The 15,871-nt window shown below is 49.8% G+C and overlaps 1 long non-coding RNA gene across 1 annotated transcript; it reads left to right on the top strand.

The window, feature by feature from the left end:
- The first annotated feature begins 4,649 nt into the window (after nt 1–4,649).
- LOC114613067 lies at nt 4,650–9,346 on the top strand. The gene is made up of 2 exons (XR_003710119.1): nt 4,650–4,818; nt 9,107–9,346. It is a non-coding gene; the product is annotated as an uncharacterized LOC114613067 (long non-coding RNA).
- The last annotated feature ends 6,525 nt before the right edge of the window (nt 9,347–15,871 follow it).

Below are 15,871 nucleotides of genomic sequence, written 5' to 3' on the forward strand. Positions count from 1 at the left end.
CCCGTGCTGTGTGCAGGATGCTCAATACTGTGTCAGCAGTGCTGTGTTCCGAAGGTGCACACAGTGGGAAGCAATACTGTAAGGCAAAGCTGTGTGTATTTACCTGTGAGGGGGGGATATACAGCTGGGCTTCCAATGGGACAGTGAAGGGGACACCAAGAGAAACCTAGCTGCCTGCCCAGGCATCTGACTTGGGCAGGGCTGACCAGGCCCAGACTCAGAGCCTCTGGTGTTCAGGACAAGCTGCTTTAGGGCGCTTCCTAAGGCTCACCCTTCCCTGTAACATGTAACATTCACCAACCCTTCCTAAGTATCTCATCTGTCTCTGTTCCTGCTTCTGTGTTCCTTACTGCCTCCATTTTTCCCCCATCCCTGTTTCTCATTCACCTCCCTTTTAGGAGATGCTGGCTGCAGCCCTGTCAGGCCTTTCTGGCAGACACAGCCTCTTTGTCCTCACCTCTGTTGGAGGAGAGAGGGTGGGCTCCTCCCTTGTTGGTGATGTAACTCCATCACTTCCTTTTTATGGGGCTTTAATGAGTCCATTCAGTCAGATGGAGCAGCAGCAGGGTGTGGGGACAGACACAATAATTAGAGAGGGTGCCAGTAGCCAGCATGGCTGGCACCATGGTGCTCAAGCACAAATGAAAAGGGAGCCTTGTCATAGGCCCTGAGGTGTGTCCTTTTGGGTCCCAGAGTAAGGTCTGAGCAGCTGTGGTCTCAATAAGGCTGCCACTCTCAGGCTTCTGGGAGCCAAGGTCACACGACACAGCAAGCCTTTGTGCCAGCCCTGTCCTCAGGCTTTTCAGGCTGGGGAGAGGCAGGTAGCTGAGCCACCAGGCCCAGAAGCCAAGCTGGCTATCCACCAGTGGGAAGTCAAAATTTTACTAGACTCTTCCTTACTCCCAAGAATCTGGAGTTTGTCATTTCCTACAGTCAGGTTTTCTTTTTCTTTTTTTCCGTGGAGAATATTCTGGAGACTGGTGGGATAATGCAGGTCTCTCCACTTTGTCTCCTGTGTGCCCTTATTCACCTCAGCCCTACACTCAATGGCACCATGACACTTGCAGTGTTGGAGCCTGAGGACAGAAAGGAATGCAAGTGTGCAAGGCACAGAAGCCAGCCAAGAATCCCTGAAAGGCCCATCAAGGCCTTCCTTAGGACAGCTCTGAACCCCTGGCCCTGAGCCCTGACCATGTTTTGCCCTTGGTGGCACTCACTCGATGTGTTGGCCACTGACCTCCACTGGCATGTTTCTCCTGAGGTCACAGCATCCAGCATGGACAGCAAGATACCTCATAAGTAGTGGGCCTCATGCATGGGGATAGGGCTGCAAGAAGGCCCTTGAGGCTGCCTTTAGCCAGTGGGCTCTTGGGAGGCCAGCCAAGGGAAGGAGGCCTCTGGTCTCTGAGGATGCTGCTTATGGTTACCAAGAAAACCTCATGTGGTCCTAACCTTCTTTGGGATGGTCCTTTCCCAAGGCTTGGCTACCCTACAACCCAAAGACTCCCCAGCTCAAAAAAATGTATAGGTGGAGAAACTGAGGTTTGACAAAGGGTTTTTCACAGATTCCCAGCCTCTAGAGGCAGAACCAGGGATTCAAATCTCTGGCTTCTCTTCCTCCTCCACCTGAATCTCACAGTTACCCTTCATCAACCTGGATAATAGATTAGTAATAGGCGTGACAGCAGACTTTCCCAGCCTGAGCTGTTGGGGAACACATTCTCCATCCAGTTTCAGGGATCCAGTGAGGCAAGAGTTCCTATCAAGTGGGAAACTGAGCCTCAGAACCAGTCTACCTCACACTGAGGGAAGGAATGAGGCTGGGCCTGCTTCCTGCCAGGGCATTGTCAAGGCAGCTGAACAGTGACAGGGCTGCCATCCACCAGAGATGCTATAGTTCTGGAACTGGCCTACAAACATGTTGGGTGGCCTGGTCCTCAGGGCAGAGTGACAGATCCAGGAAGGGCAGGGTGTTCCCTGCTAGCTCCCTCCCAACAGCTTTCTGAAGCCAGCAAGGAGGTTAGTGTCATCCTGCCAGGGTCCACCCTCTCTGACCTGTTTTCCTGGCAGCTGTGGCTCAGGGTGGGTCGGCCCAGGCCTGGGTGTCCTGCCAAAGTCAAGGTGGCTGTGGGGTCAGAAGCAGTGTCTTTTGCTCCTGCTGTGGTTCTACTGTGAGAAGATTTTCTCCCATCCATCTGTCACCTACTGTCAAGTGGAATCTCTGAAAACTAGCCCCGAAGCTCCCAGACAAGCCGTCCTCCACTGTAGCTCCTTGTATGTCCCTGAAAGGCTTGGCTGTCCCTTTCCCTGTGCTTACAATCCAGTTATTCAGAGATCCTCAGTCCAGTGCAGGAGTCCTGACCTTTGCCCTGTAAGGGGGTGTCATGAGTGACTGTCCTCCAAGCCAAGCAATGGCCATTCAGGGGAGTTCAGCTGCACCCACACACACCACAAAAGGTCATCCCAACTGGCCTATGTTGACATATATGTACACTCCTGCAAAGAGGGGCAGAGTAAGGCTGAGGTTCTCCCCTGAGCATCCAGCTGCTTCCCGTCAGGCGACAGGTAGCCTCGGGTAGGGGTGTGTATATAGAGGCCAGGAATTACTAGAACGAAAGCTCCATCCACACAGCCATATGGAAGTCATCATCTGAGTTGAATACCATGTTTCAGGTGCAGCAGGTTGGGGGAGGGGCCCCCACACTCCTGTAAGTAACCCCGGATAGGCTCTATCAGGAAGCCCGATCCAGTCATTGGTTCCCTAGAGTGAAATTTGTCAGCACTGTGCCTCAGTTTATTGCTAGAACCTCAAAGGAGGGGTAGACATTGTCCTATGCTTCCCCCAGGGAATCCGAGCTCCACGGAGTCACTTTCAGTAAAGGCAGATAGTGACATGGGACTTTGTGACTCAAGATGCTTTCAAGATAGAAGGAATCGGTCCAATCAGAATGTCCCCCAGCCACCCTTAAAATGAGGGTAACCAACGGGCACCAGACACTCTGGAAGTTACAGCCTCTCCCGAGGTGGGCTATTGGCGCCTGGGTCTCCCCAGCAGCTCAGCAGAGGCCCAAGAACCTGTTTTTATTTTGGCAGCAAGTATCAGGTGGGCTGTGGAAGGGTATGGCTCATCTTCTCTCCTTGATAGTCATGCCAGGAAGGAGGAAATGGGCACAGAGGGGTCAGGAAACTTGTCCAAGATCACACGGAGAGTACATGGCAGACCCAGGTTAGAGCACTGGCCATCTGGTGCGAGAGTCAACTCACCCACCGTGCACAGATGGCTCCTTCGAAAGGAGCTCTCTGCATGTCCTTGAGGAGTCACTCCCATTGGAAACCAGAACCAGAACAAGGATGGCTAGCATGGGGAAAGATCGCTCAGGCCAGGTCTCCCACTGGCTGCATGTCCTCAGATGAGTCGCTTGGGCTCTCCGAGTCTCAGAAGTCTCCTCTTAGTATAGGAATAGCAGCAGTGATCATCTCTGGGTGTTTTCTATATGTGAGGCCCTTTATACCTGAGGGAAGCAGGCAAGAGAAGGGAAGGCAATTTCTGCCTCACAGCAAGGTGGTGAGGACCACCCCAAACAAGGGCATAGAAACACCTGTCACACTGTACCTGCTGCCACTGGCTCCTGGGACCACTCCCCTGGGCACTGCTGGTTATGCCTGAAGGATGATGGTGACTTGAGGGTGACAGAGCTCTGAGTAGAAGGCACAGCATATGCAAATAGTTGGGGGAGCAGGTGAATGGCACCAGGACAACTTGGGGCCCAGGCTGGGATGCCCCTGCACGGGAGCCTGCCAGAGGTCTGGGGTTGGAAGCCCTGATTTTATATGTGGAGTCTGAGTTGACTCTAGATCAGGTATGTTTTAGTTTCTCTTCATAGCTCCGAGGGGTGCCGGGGTGGAGTGGTGGCACATGGCTGTGCTGGGAAGGTCCTAAGGGGAAAGGCTATTGCATATCAGACAGTTTCAGTTCCTGAGTTCTTGACCAGCATGGGGTTAAGGTTCACCTCCAGCGAGGGTGTGAGTGAGGAAGTTGGACTTCCTGTGTGAATGTCTAAAAGGCTCTTGTTCGTCTGAGGAGAAATGAGGAAGTGCCTTATGATGTGGGATGCCTGGAAGCCCAGTACTTGAGGGGCCAAGGCGGGAGGATGACAGCAAATTTGAGGTCAGCCTGGTCTATATAGAGTTGCAAGCCAGTTAGGGCTATACAGTGAAATCCTGTCTCAAGAACAAACAAACCAACCACACAAAAGCAGAACAAACAAAACAGAACAAAAACAAACAAACAAACAAAAACCAAAAATCAAAAAATACCAATACACAAAAAACCCAAAACCAAAAAAAACCAAACCAAACCAAACAAACAAACAATCCAAAAACCAAAAAGCAATCCCCAACCCCCTCCCCCCGCCCCCCCCCCCCAAAAAAAATAACCTAAAAACCAAAAAGAACCAACCAAAGAAGAATAAGCGTACAAAAGCTAAAACTACACCCAACTTATACTGTAATCTTCCTGCCAGGCGAAGGCGCCCTGCCGCCCTGCTGGTGCACGGCCCACTAGGTGGGTCTGCCACGTGAACTGGTTAAAGTCCAGCTTTTCTGGAAATTCACCTTCAGCACTTTCATTTCCTTTCTGACTCGTTATGCTTTCTGTTTCCTATTGGTCATTATGAAAACAAATCAATGACTGAAAAGTGAAGCAGAAAGAGCCCTGGGAAGAGAGCCCTGGGGAAAAAGAAAACGAAAGTCCTCAAGGTTACCGCCCAGGGTGAAGTCTGCAGACGTCCAGACAAGGGCGTACACCAGGGGCGTGTGGTATGTAAACGGCGTGGGGGTGGGGGTGGGGGGGGCGGGCTCGGCTTTAAGTTCTCCTCCATAGATAACTCCTTAGCTGACCTTGTTTCCGGTCTCTGAAACTGATCACGTGAGGCCCACCTCAGCTACTAGAGGGACTAAAGATGGACAGAAAGCATCACTGTTGAGTGAAAACGGATAAAACATTTAGAACAGTATGCAGTAAGTGCTATGGTGTGCAGTCGACACTGGAAACAGTCAGGTGGCTGATGTGGGGAAACTTTTACTCTACCAGAAGCCACTGAGAGAGACCCTCCCCCCGCCCCCCCCCCAAGTCAGCGGTCAGCATACTGTTCCCATAGCCGGAGTGAATAGAAAAGGCAGAGGACACCCACTGAGCGGGACCTCAGGCAGCCATGGAAGGAAGCAAAATGCAGGCACCTGCTACAAAGCCTGTTGGCCTTCAAAACAGGTTCAGTGAGAAAAGCCAGTCACCAGAAGCTGAACTGCACCGTGTGACTCCCGCGGGAACTCTAAAGAGCAGCTCCACAGTTGCCAGGGATACCACAGACAGGAAAATCGGGAGTGGCCACTGGTAGAGGTGAAGCTGTAGCTAGGGTCAGGGCTTAGTTATAGAGCTATACAGTGCTTGCCAGGCATGGTGTATAAGGCCCTGGGTCTTGTCCCCAGCACTTAAATATAAAAATAAATAAATAAATAAATAAATAAATAAATAAATAAATAAATAGTGAGGTCTTTTTTTGAGAGTAGGGCATGTTTTAGAACTACACGGAGGTGGATAAATGCCACAGAACTGACACCTTAAACAGCTAAATATCTGTGGTGTGAATTTTACCTCAATTTAAACAACAACAGCAAATGAGTCTCAATACTAGCCCAGGCTAGTATAGAACTCACAGTGATCGCCCTGCCTATCTCTTGAGGGCAGGGATTACACATGTGTACTACCATGCCCAGCTTAATTTTAATGTATAAAAAGACTCGCCACAAACGCAGCCTTCAGTGTGTTCATCATGGTGCTCTGGCTCCCGGGCTGAGTCACCAAGTTAAAGAGCACCAGGTCAAAGGTGCACACATGGCCGCTCATCTCACCAGCTGTGTGGGCAGGGGCTGGTATTACACAGTTGAGAGTCGCTGCCAGAGTCCCAAGGGCAGAGGGTGGGTGGTTGTTCTTTGGCCTCTGATTTCCACATTCTCCTCCCCCCTCCCTGGGTTACACTTAATCCTGCTTGCACACCTCCGGAAACAGGACTCAGCACAGCCTCCTCCTGCAGGCTCCAGAGTCCTGTGGGCACAACACAGAATGGCCTTGGATGGCCATATAGCATCCAAAGCCAACTTTGACCTGTGAGCCTCTGTTTCCACAGCTAAAAACGCGTGTAACAGCCATAGGAAGGTCGAGAAGGCACAAAGGGTCTTGGAGTAGTGGGGAGCTGGGCATGCTGGGAAAGGGTACCAGGGACTAATACTCTCACCTCCTTCCTTGGCCGCTCCCAGATTTCTTCAGAGGTCACCTAGATTAAGATATGTCTGAGGTCACTGTAGCCATTCTTCTGGCTACTTTCTTGGTTCTTCTTTCTTCTACCTTTCTCCAACCCTTTACTTCTTCCCTTCCAATCTCCTAACACTAGTTAGGAGAGAAAAAAGGATAGAGAAGAAAGAGTCCACATATCATTAGAGCACTTCCTGTTAACTAATGGCATCAAGTTCCTTGGGGCAAGTTTGATCTTTGCCATCAGGATATCTAATTTCTTCTTTCTTCTTCTTTGTTCACAACTACTTAGCAAACTATGACCAACAGCATCCAGTTACCAACCAACAGCTCCTCAGCTCTTGGGGCCCAAGTATTTATCCTCTGAGGAGCCCCCAGAATTCCAAACATCACACAGCTGTAGAAACTATCTGCAGCTGGCAAAACCATGCCCCTGCTAGAGCACGAGGCAAACCACAGTCAGCTGCTGTGGGACAGTTGGAAAGAGCCCCATAGTCCACACCTGGGATTAAAATGAAAACACATTCTTATAATGATAGTTCTATGTTTTTTAAAGTAGCCAAAATTCTTACTATAGGTCACAGCTCAGGGAATGAACACAGTGTGTGACCAATCAGCAGGCAGCTGCTATATCACAAATCCCAAGTCTTGATTGCACACATGTACTTCCATATTTGCAGATGCTTCCAGAAGCTCACACTGAGAGGTTGTGAACAGTCGCCAAGTCCTCCTGGGAATGGCAGGGAAGGAGGGTTCTCAATGGAAAGCGTTAAGTTTTCTGGAGTGTTTCTACCATACACGTGTACTGCTCATATAAGCACTTCATAACTTCAAATCAATTAACCTCTGAGACAAACTTGGTTCTTCTATGAGTTGCCAACGAAACAGAAGAGGACGATGACTCTTAGTCTCCCCTCTTCCAGGACCCCTCCCACTTCTAGCCACCTAGGTACCCACTTTTTCTGGCTTAAGGGCTCACACTGCCTGTCACTGTGTCCATATCCATTTCTCTCATAAAACTCAGAACTAGGGGGTGGGCAGTGGTGGTGCATGCCTTTATCCCAGCTCTCAGGAGGCAGATAGGAGAATCTCTCTGAGTTCCAGGACAGCCAGGGCTACAGAGTGAGTTCCAGGACAGCCAGGGCTACACAGAGAAACTCTGTCTCAAACAAACACAAAAAAACCTCTCAGGACTAGGAGGGCTACAGAGAGCCTGTCTGACCCATCCCAGATCTCCACTGATCGAAGGATTGAGAGTCAGAGAGGTTTAGCTAGCTGTGTGAGATCACAAAGTAGGTAGCTCGGCTAATCTCTGGGCACTAATCCTACCACACCCTGGACTTCTTTAGGACAGTACCCTTCTACTCTTCAAAAATGTCTCCAAAGGCCTACCTGGATACTGTCCAGATGGCCTCCAGTCATTGTACAGATGCTGAGTCACTTAGGAATGGGGAGGAAAGGTTCTTCTGGCCTCAAGTGGCAGCTGGAAACAGCAGCTGGGTGTGTATAATTCTAGGCAGCACCCTAAGCAGAGCCAACCAGAAAAACCACAAAAGACATGTGGTTTGGCCTCTCATGCTTCCTTATCTGTCACTTCAAAACTAAGATCTCAGCCTCCCTAACCCAGGTACAAATTCTCCTGATGCTGGCAGGGTCCTCCAGGCAAAACATAGCTGCCGCTGCCATGGAGGCCCAGTGAGACAGTTCTACAGACTGATCAGCAGGTGAGAAAACTGAGGGTCAGAAAGAGGGAACCTTAGATCTCAGGGCTGTCAGCACAAGACCAGGGTCTCAAGTCAGCCCTTTGGAGCTTGAAGCCTGTGTGCACAGTGACATGGCCTTGAGTCTGCCTGGCTGACTTTACAATGGCTCTGAACCCCCAGGATCTCATGAGGAGAAAGTAGAAAAGTGTACAGAAATACTCCAAGTCTGTGCCTGGCACCAATGGACAATCCAAATCACAAATGTGGCTGATGATGCCCTCCCAGAGATGGCTAGTGTGTCCCACTTTGGTAGCCTTACCAACACAATGCCATCTCCCCTTTGGAGCTCTCAGTGTCCCTCCAAACACACAAAGTAGGCAAAGAGAATTGGGAAGAGGCACCGATTTTTTTTTTTTTTTTGAGACAGGGGTTTCTCTGGCATCCCTGGCTGTCTTGGAACCCATTCTGTAGAGCAATCTGGTCTTGAACTCAGAGATGTACCTGCCTCTGTCTCCCAAGTGCTGGGATTAAAGGTGTATGCCATCACTACCCTGCCTAGGCCCCAGTCTTACCTGAGGTTGGGTTGGAGTGTGGCCTCTGTGAACCCTACTGACTGCAGTAGTGGCACCCAACCTGGTTCTGTAGCCTGTACCCCTGCTGTACTGCCAGCTTGCCTGCTGGAACATCTGAACCTAGAAGATGGTCACTCAGAACAACAGAAACCTGGCCTGTCCGGAGCACGCTGACCTCAGCCTTCCAACTCGACTTAGCTGGTTGATTTCTGCGAACTTTCTTCCAGCAGCAAGTCTCCCACATGCTCTAGAATCAGCGAGCTCAAATTTTGCTCCTAAAATGAGGGGACTTGAGGAGGAAGGCTCTTGATTTCCTTTGAAAAGACTCTCCTCAGTGTCCTAATCTTTGACCCACATAGGCTCCAAGCTTTTGAGGGTGGAAAGCCATCATCATTTATATTTGTCTAGCTGAGACTCACCATGTCTCTCTCAGACCACTGTACCAGCCTTCTGCCTGCTTCTCTTACTTCCTCCTCTTTCTCCAAGGTCTGACCTCGAGTTTCTCTGTTTAATATCTCCAGGGAAGCCACACAGTCTAAGGATGAAGTCATCCCCCAGGAGAGGAATTTTGAGCCTGGCCCTGGTGTTATCTGGCCCTGCCTGGACCTTCAGCCTTAGTTCCTCCCAGCTCCACCCCCTGCCTCATACCACACACTGGCAGGCTCCTGGTCTGCAGATGAGGGGTCCCAAGCACCCACTCTGCATCTGTCTATCCTCAGGTGCTGTCAGAATTAAACAAGATCTAGAATGCTGACCCAGAAGAAGTGTCCCATGTGTGGTCAGTGTTTATGCCCCATCCTCCTGCCGCCAACCTTAGTTTCATACCCTTTCAGTCCCCATGCTGGGCCATTGTGAGCTGTGCTTGCAGAACAGAAGAGCAGCTGACTACAGAGAAAGGTCCTTGTCTTAGTCAGGGTTTCTGTTCCTGCACAAAACATGACCAAGGCTGGGCAGTGGTGGCGCACGCCTTTAATCCCAGCACTTGGGAGACAGAGGCAGGCAGATTTCTGAGTTCGAGGCCAGCCTGGTCTACAGAGTGAGTTCCAGGACAGCCCGGGCTATAAGAGAAACCCTGTCTTGAAAAAAAAACAAAAAACAAAACATGATCAAGAAGCAAGTTGGGGAGGAAAGGGTTTATTCAGCTTAAACTTTCCACATTGCTGTTGATCACCAAAGGAAGTCAGGACTGGAACTCAAGCAGGTCAGGAAACAGGAGCTGATGCAGAGGCCATGGACGAATGTTACTGGCTTGCTTCTTTAAATCTGAAATATAGTTTCCACCATGGGCCTTCAATATTCTCCGAGCTCCCAGGAGAGAGAGTATCTGGAGAGGTTTCAGTAGTTGAAAGGGTTGGTGAATTATTAAACCAACTCCAGATTCTTAAAAGATTCATTCTTATACTTCTGCTCCTCCAACTTCTGTATTAGTTAGGGTTTTACTGCTGTGAAAAGACATCATGACCAAAGCAATTCTTGTAAGGACAACATTTAATTGGGACTGGCTTAAAAAAAAAAAAAAGAAAGAAAGGAAGGAAGAAAGAAAAAGAAGAAAAAAAAATTGGGACTGGCTTACAGGTTCGGAGGTTTTATTATCAAGGTGGAAGTATGGCAGCATCCAGGCAGGCATGGTGTAGGAGGAGCCAAGTTCTACATCTTCATCTGAAGATTGTTAGTGGAAGACTAACTTACAGGCAGCTAAGAAGAGGGTCTTAAAGCCCACACCCACAGTGCCACGCCCACAACAAGGCCACACCCACTCCAATGTTCTATCTGCAAAATGAGGAGTCAGGATTATTGACCACTGTGCCCTGTGTTCCTAAGTATGTTCTCCTTCCATGTCTCTTTGCACAAAGGGCTGGCTCCATGTTACTCTCTAGTAGTTCATAAATAGGGCTCTGTACCCCACATGCTGCTCCTTTTCCCATTTTTCCCATCTTACACAGCCCTCAGAACAAAGAACCTGGTCATTTCTGGCACAGGGCTCTAAAGGAATGCTGTTGTGAACCTCTGAGGGGGAGATGACTCCTGGCAGGCTGAGCACAAAAACAGTTCTGTATGCACTCCTGGTGGCTGCTCATGTCACACCTTGAGCGGATCAGTACACAAGAAGCTCACATAGGCCCTGTTTCCTCACAGAAATGTGCTGGTGTCCAGAGTCTGTGGGAAGGCCAAGCCTAGCATCATCTAGGAAGAATGCAAGAACAGCCCCAGGGATGCTCAGGTCAGATTGCAGAGGTAGAACAGTTGACTGTCCAGAGTCTTAGAGGCTGAGGGTGCAAGCCATCAGAACTAGGTGAGGCTCAGAATTTTGAAGATATGTGGACACAGGACCCTCTGTAGGACCGTGAAGGACAGCCAGGTTTCTGGTTGAGCACCAGCTGGAAACTACCAGAGACTCCAGGTGATCCTGAGGGGCCCCAGGTGGGATGCAGGTGACCCTAAGGGACAGCATATGTTTTGCCACGCTCCCAGACTCCAGGCTACTGACATGAGGCCACAGACCTTCATAGATCTGTGTCTTTCAGTCACGTAGGACAATGCCCTCTAGCCCCTCCACAGGTAGAGGTTGTGATTACAGGCCACAGAGACTCAAGACAGATCTCTATATTAATGAAATACCTAAAAGCCAGAGGGGCATAGCCAATTAAACATTCCTTCCCAGACCCTCCTCCTTGCAAAAGGTATTTAACCTCAGACCCACCCTGAGGAAACGGGGGTATAGTTTTCATCTACTTTCTCCCATGACAATAAACATCTTAAAACCACGGACTGCTTTTCTTCTTCGAAATCCACCATGGGGAACAGTGGAGCAGGCCTTCATCCACAGAGCTGCTGCATAATCTCCTGCAGAAGAACTCTCTGTGTTCTCAGCCATGGAGACCACCAACCCACAGAAGCCAAGGGAGCAGCCATGACCCAGCCAAGCGAGACTCTCATCCCCACCGGACACAACCAGGGCTTCTCCCCCTTTCTCCTTTGACTGCTGGCCAATCTAGCCCGTATGCCCCCACTTCGTTCTTTGCCCTTCTGCAGCCCCCACTCCCCAGTGGTGCCTAGGGGCCCAAGAGCCTGAGAACCAGCTGGTTCCCAGCCACCTTTTGGCCCAGGGACCCCCAAGCCAAGAGCTCCAGCTCCCTGTGGGACCTCAGACTGCGCTCCCCCACCCCAAGTGGGGTCCTGCAGCTTCACATAGCCTGACGCCAGTGTGGAGTGAGCACAGTCAAATTCCTGCTCTTCTGTCTCCATGAGAGGCCCTAGCCCCATGGCAAGACAGATGCGGGACCCTCAACCCCCCCCCCCACCACCAACCTAACAACCTCCAATACAAGCCTTGGAACTTTTGCTTTCATGGTTCTCTCTTAATTTTCTAGGAGAACGTAATTTTTTCATATCAACTTATCTATGTGGAGTCAGCAGTGTCTAAGTTAGAGGGACCCCCGTTGAACTACAGCTAATCACTTCACAAATCTGATTGTGTCCTGTGATCATTTTATGTTTTGGGCACTGGGGATTGCACCTAGAACCTCCTACATGGTAGGTCAGCATGCTACTGATGAATCTCTGGTGGTTTTAAATCATGTACCTGATGTCCTTGGTGCATCTTACATTGTGTTGAGTCTAGGGTCCCTGCCTTTGGTGGTGGTGGTGGCTTACAATGGCAATACAGAAGACAGAGGGCACCTGTCCTGTGAGCCCTGGACAGCTTCTGGATTCAGGCTGACTGTCACCCCCAAACTCACATGTTGGCTCCTCAGTCTCAAGATGACATAGCAGGTGTGTGTGGAAGTGGGTTCAGAAATGACAAAGGCATGAACTTCACGAGTGGGTTTATCACTCTTGATAAAGGAGATCCCAGGGCTGAGGATGTAGCTCAGTTGTTAGAGTGCTTGCCTACCCTGCCCAAAGTCCCGGGTTCTATCCTCAGCATACATAATACTGAATATAGGGCTGGCAAGATGGCTCAGCACATAAAGACGCTTGCCTCAAAGCCTGGCAACCTATATAGGGTTTCCTGAGCCCATATGGTGGAAGGAGAGAGTTGAATTCTTCAAGTTGGCCTCTGACCCTTACATGCTTATGACCATGTGCCCCACCCATCCACTTAATCAATAAGCTCCAAAAATAAAAAAAAAAAACAAAAACTAGCTGTGGTGGCACATGCCCCTCTAATCCCAGCACTAGGGAGATAGAGCAGGAGAACCAGGTGTTCAAGGGCATCCTCAGCTATATAGGGAATTTGGAGATATATGATATCTTGTCTTCAAATAAATAAATAAGATCTTAGAGAGCTGCATGCTCCTTCCAACCACATATGGACACAAAAAGAAGTTGTGCACCTCTGCACCAGAAATCAGGACTTTGCAGATGACAAGGCTGTCAGCACATTGATCTTGAACTCTTAGCGGCCATTTCTGTGAGGAGTGGCTGGCTAACTGGGACAGAGCTCAAACCCCTATAAAACCCAGGCTGTGGCAATGCTTTGTTTAGGACTGTGAAGAGCTCAAGGGCTGACACACAGAAGGTTTGGAGTCAGCCAATATCCACCAGCCCATCCTTGGGCTCTCACTGGGCCCCTTTCCTTCCCGGCTTGCCTGCTCTCATCCCTGGCCCGAAGTCTTTCCTCTTGTACATGCACTGCTTGTCCTCAGACTGTGTACACTGTCTCCTACAGCCCCTAGTTCAATACATGTGCTCAGCACTGGTGAGCGATGAGCAAGCTCTCTGGAAACATGATGTGTGCCCGACTCACCTGGCATAGCCTGAAGCTGTTGGCCCAAGGGGCATGGGTGTTGAAGGTAGCTGGACATGCTAGTGATTTTGATTTCCCTGAGTGTGCCGGTGGCTGTGAAGTGAGATTTCAGGCAAGGGGAGCATGTGGCGGCCGGCTCCACAGGGAAAAGTGGGTCAGTGTGCTGTGAGAAAATGGGAGACTGGGCCGAGTGAGGACCACATGGACATATGCACATGGAGGGACATGTGGTACCAAAAAGCTGGTCCCACAGCTGGGAGAGCCTGACCACAGGCACTCCTCATATGAACTTCTAGTCTCATACCACCTTACAACTAAAGCTGAATGAGTGGATGGATGGATGGATGAAGAAAAGGAAAAGGCCAGCCTGCATCTAGACATATGAAATTCAAAGTAGGCAAAAGTAAATGAAATCTATGGGGACATGATCAGAATGGAGCCTGCTTCGGAAGGGTTGAGGGGAAGGGATTTCAAGGAATATTTCAGGCGATGACACTGTCCTGTGTCTTGGTTGGAGGTGTGGATACAAGAGTGTCAAGCATTTAAACTGTTTTTGGTTTGGTTTTTTTGTTTTAGTTTTGCATTTGTGTGTGTGTGTGTGTGTGTGTGTGTCCCTCCCTGCCTATCTGCCTGCCTGCCTGTCAGTGAAGGTGCCAAGGGAGTCAAATACATGAGATCTCCCAGGAGCTGGCATTACAGGCAGTCTTGAGCCACTTGACTTGTTAGGAATTGAACTAAGGTCCTCTGGAAAACCAGACTGTGCTCCAAACAGCTGGACTGCCTCAACAGTCCCGTTTTATTTGCTTGTCTGTTTGTTTTTTGTTTTTTTAAAATCTAGTCTAACTAGTCCCAAAGGAAGACTGAGAGAAGAAGGAAGAAGAGAAAGAGAGAAGGAAGGACATGGGGAGAAAGAGATGGGGGAGGGAGGGCAGGGGGGAGGGCAATGGTGGCAGAGGATGAAGCCTACTGGCCTACAGCCCCAGACAGGTCCTGTCTTTCTTAAAACTGAAAAATCACTTGGTCTTATGGAGGTCCTCATCATTTGTTTCCCTCCCCCGCCCCCAATTCCTCTCTGAGAGCATCATCTTTGCCTATGAAATGGAATGAAGAGCTAACGGTAGCCAAGAAGCCCTTGCTGGCTGTAGGGAACCCTGCCTGTGATTGGCCTCCACTCAACCTCTACCTGGCCTAGGCCGATCTCTGTCTCTCTGTCTCTGTTTCTCTGTCTCTCTGTCTCTGTCTCTCTCTCTTTCTCTCTATCTCTGTCTCTCTCTCTCCCTCTCCACCTCCCCCCTGTCCCTGTGTTTGGGGTATTTGGGTATACATTTGTGTGTTTATTTGAGATGGGGCCTCTCACTAAACCCAGAGCTCCTTGATTCAGCTAGGCTGTCTGGCCAGCAAGCCCAAGGGATCCTCTTGCTTCCACCTCTGGAGCTGGAGTTATAGGCACACACTGGGGCTCCTGGGCTTGGCATGCTGGCCTTCACACTGGCACAGCATTCGATTCAGTTGACTGAGCCATCTTCCCAAGTCTCTGGTCAATCTTCAAAACACGCGTGTGTGCGCTGTGTAAAGTGTATGGTGTGTTCTAGACCACTGTGTAGAACTACATCTGCTTCTGTCTCTTACCCAGCTCTCTTGTTCCAGCAAGCCTGGTTCAGAGTCCTCCAGCATCTCCCAGGGTCCTCCCTGACTGCTTTCATGTGCAGGAGTGGGGTCTTGTATAAGAATGCACAGAATCATATTTTAAATGTTATTTACAATCTCTGGGCCCATGTGCAGTTCTAGAAAGTAATAACTGAGCAGAGGGCTGTGGAGTCACCATGATGCTTTCCCTTGGTGCCAGCCAGGCTCCTTCCAGGCAAAGGAAGAAATATGCAAAGGAGTAGGCTTGTAGGACCAGGGCTGGCTGGACCAATCTGGGTTGTGTAGGACAGACCAGCAAGTTGCACACTCAGACAGGATTCTTTCTTCCTTAGGGAAATCTCCTGTTTTGCTGCTCAGGCTTTCAGCTGCTTGAGTGAGCTATGAGGGCAATGTTCTTTGCTTAATTATGGATAGTGGCTCCAAACCACGATGTAAGGTACCAACAAACAGTGCCTATAGTTGTTGCGGTAATTATTTTAAAACGGCGGCATTCAATTTGTCTTTTCTTAATCAGCTGCCATTTCCCAACTAGCCTAGGCCTATGGCCAGGCTGTACTGCCGCTGCTCAGCTCGGGCAGTCCGCTCAGGCAGTCAGAGACACCGGCCCTGCCACCCATGAGTTACCAACTTGGGAGATGGTTCTGCCAATCTTCCATGCTGTCTCCACAAAGCTGAGCTGTGCCCAGACCATCCCACCATCCACTCAGGCTTGGTAAGAAATGAGACTCTAATGCTTAAATATTAATCAAAGGCTTTATATATTTGGTAATGCTTAATCAACAATATGCCCATACAATTAGAGGTGTTTCCCAATTAACTAATCTAAATATAAGTTGTTACCCAGGACTGCTCTCCATACCTGCATGGCTCTTCATCCTCCTACCTCTCT

The sequence above is a fragment of the Grammomys surdaster genome, unplaced genomic scaffold, assembly GCF_004785775.1.
Source record: "Grammomys surdaster isolate TR1022 unplaced genomic scaffold, NIH_TR_1.0 126187, whole genome shotgun sequence".
Classification (NCBI taxonomy): domain Eukaryota; kingdom Metazoa; phylum Chordata; class Mammalia; order Rodentia; family Muridae; genus Grammomys; species Grammomys surdaster.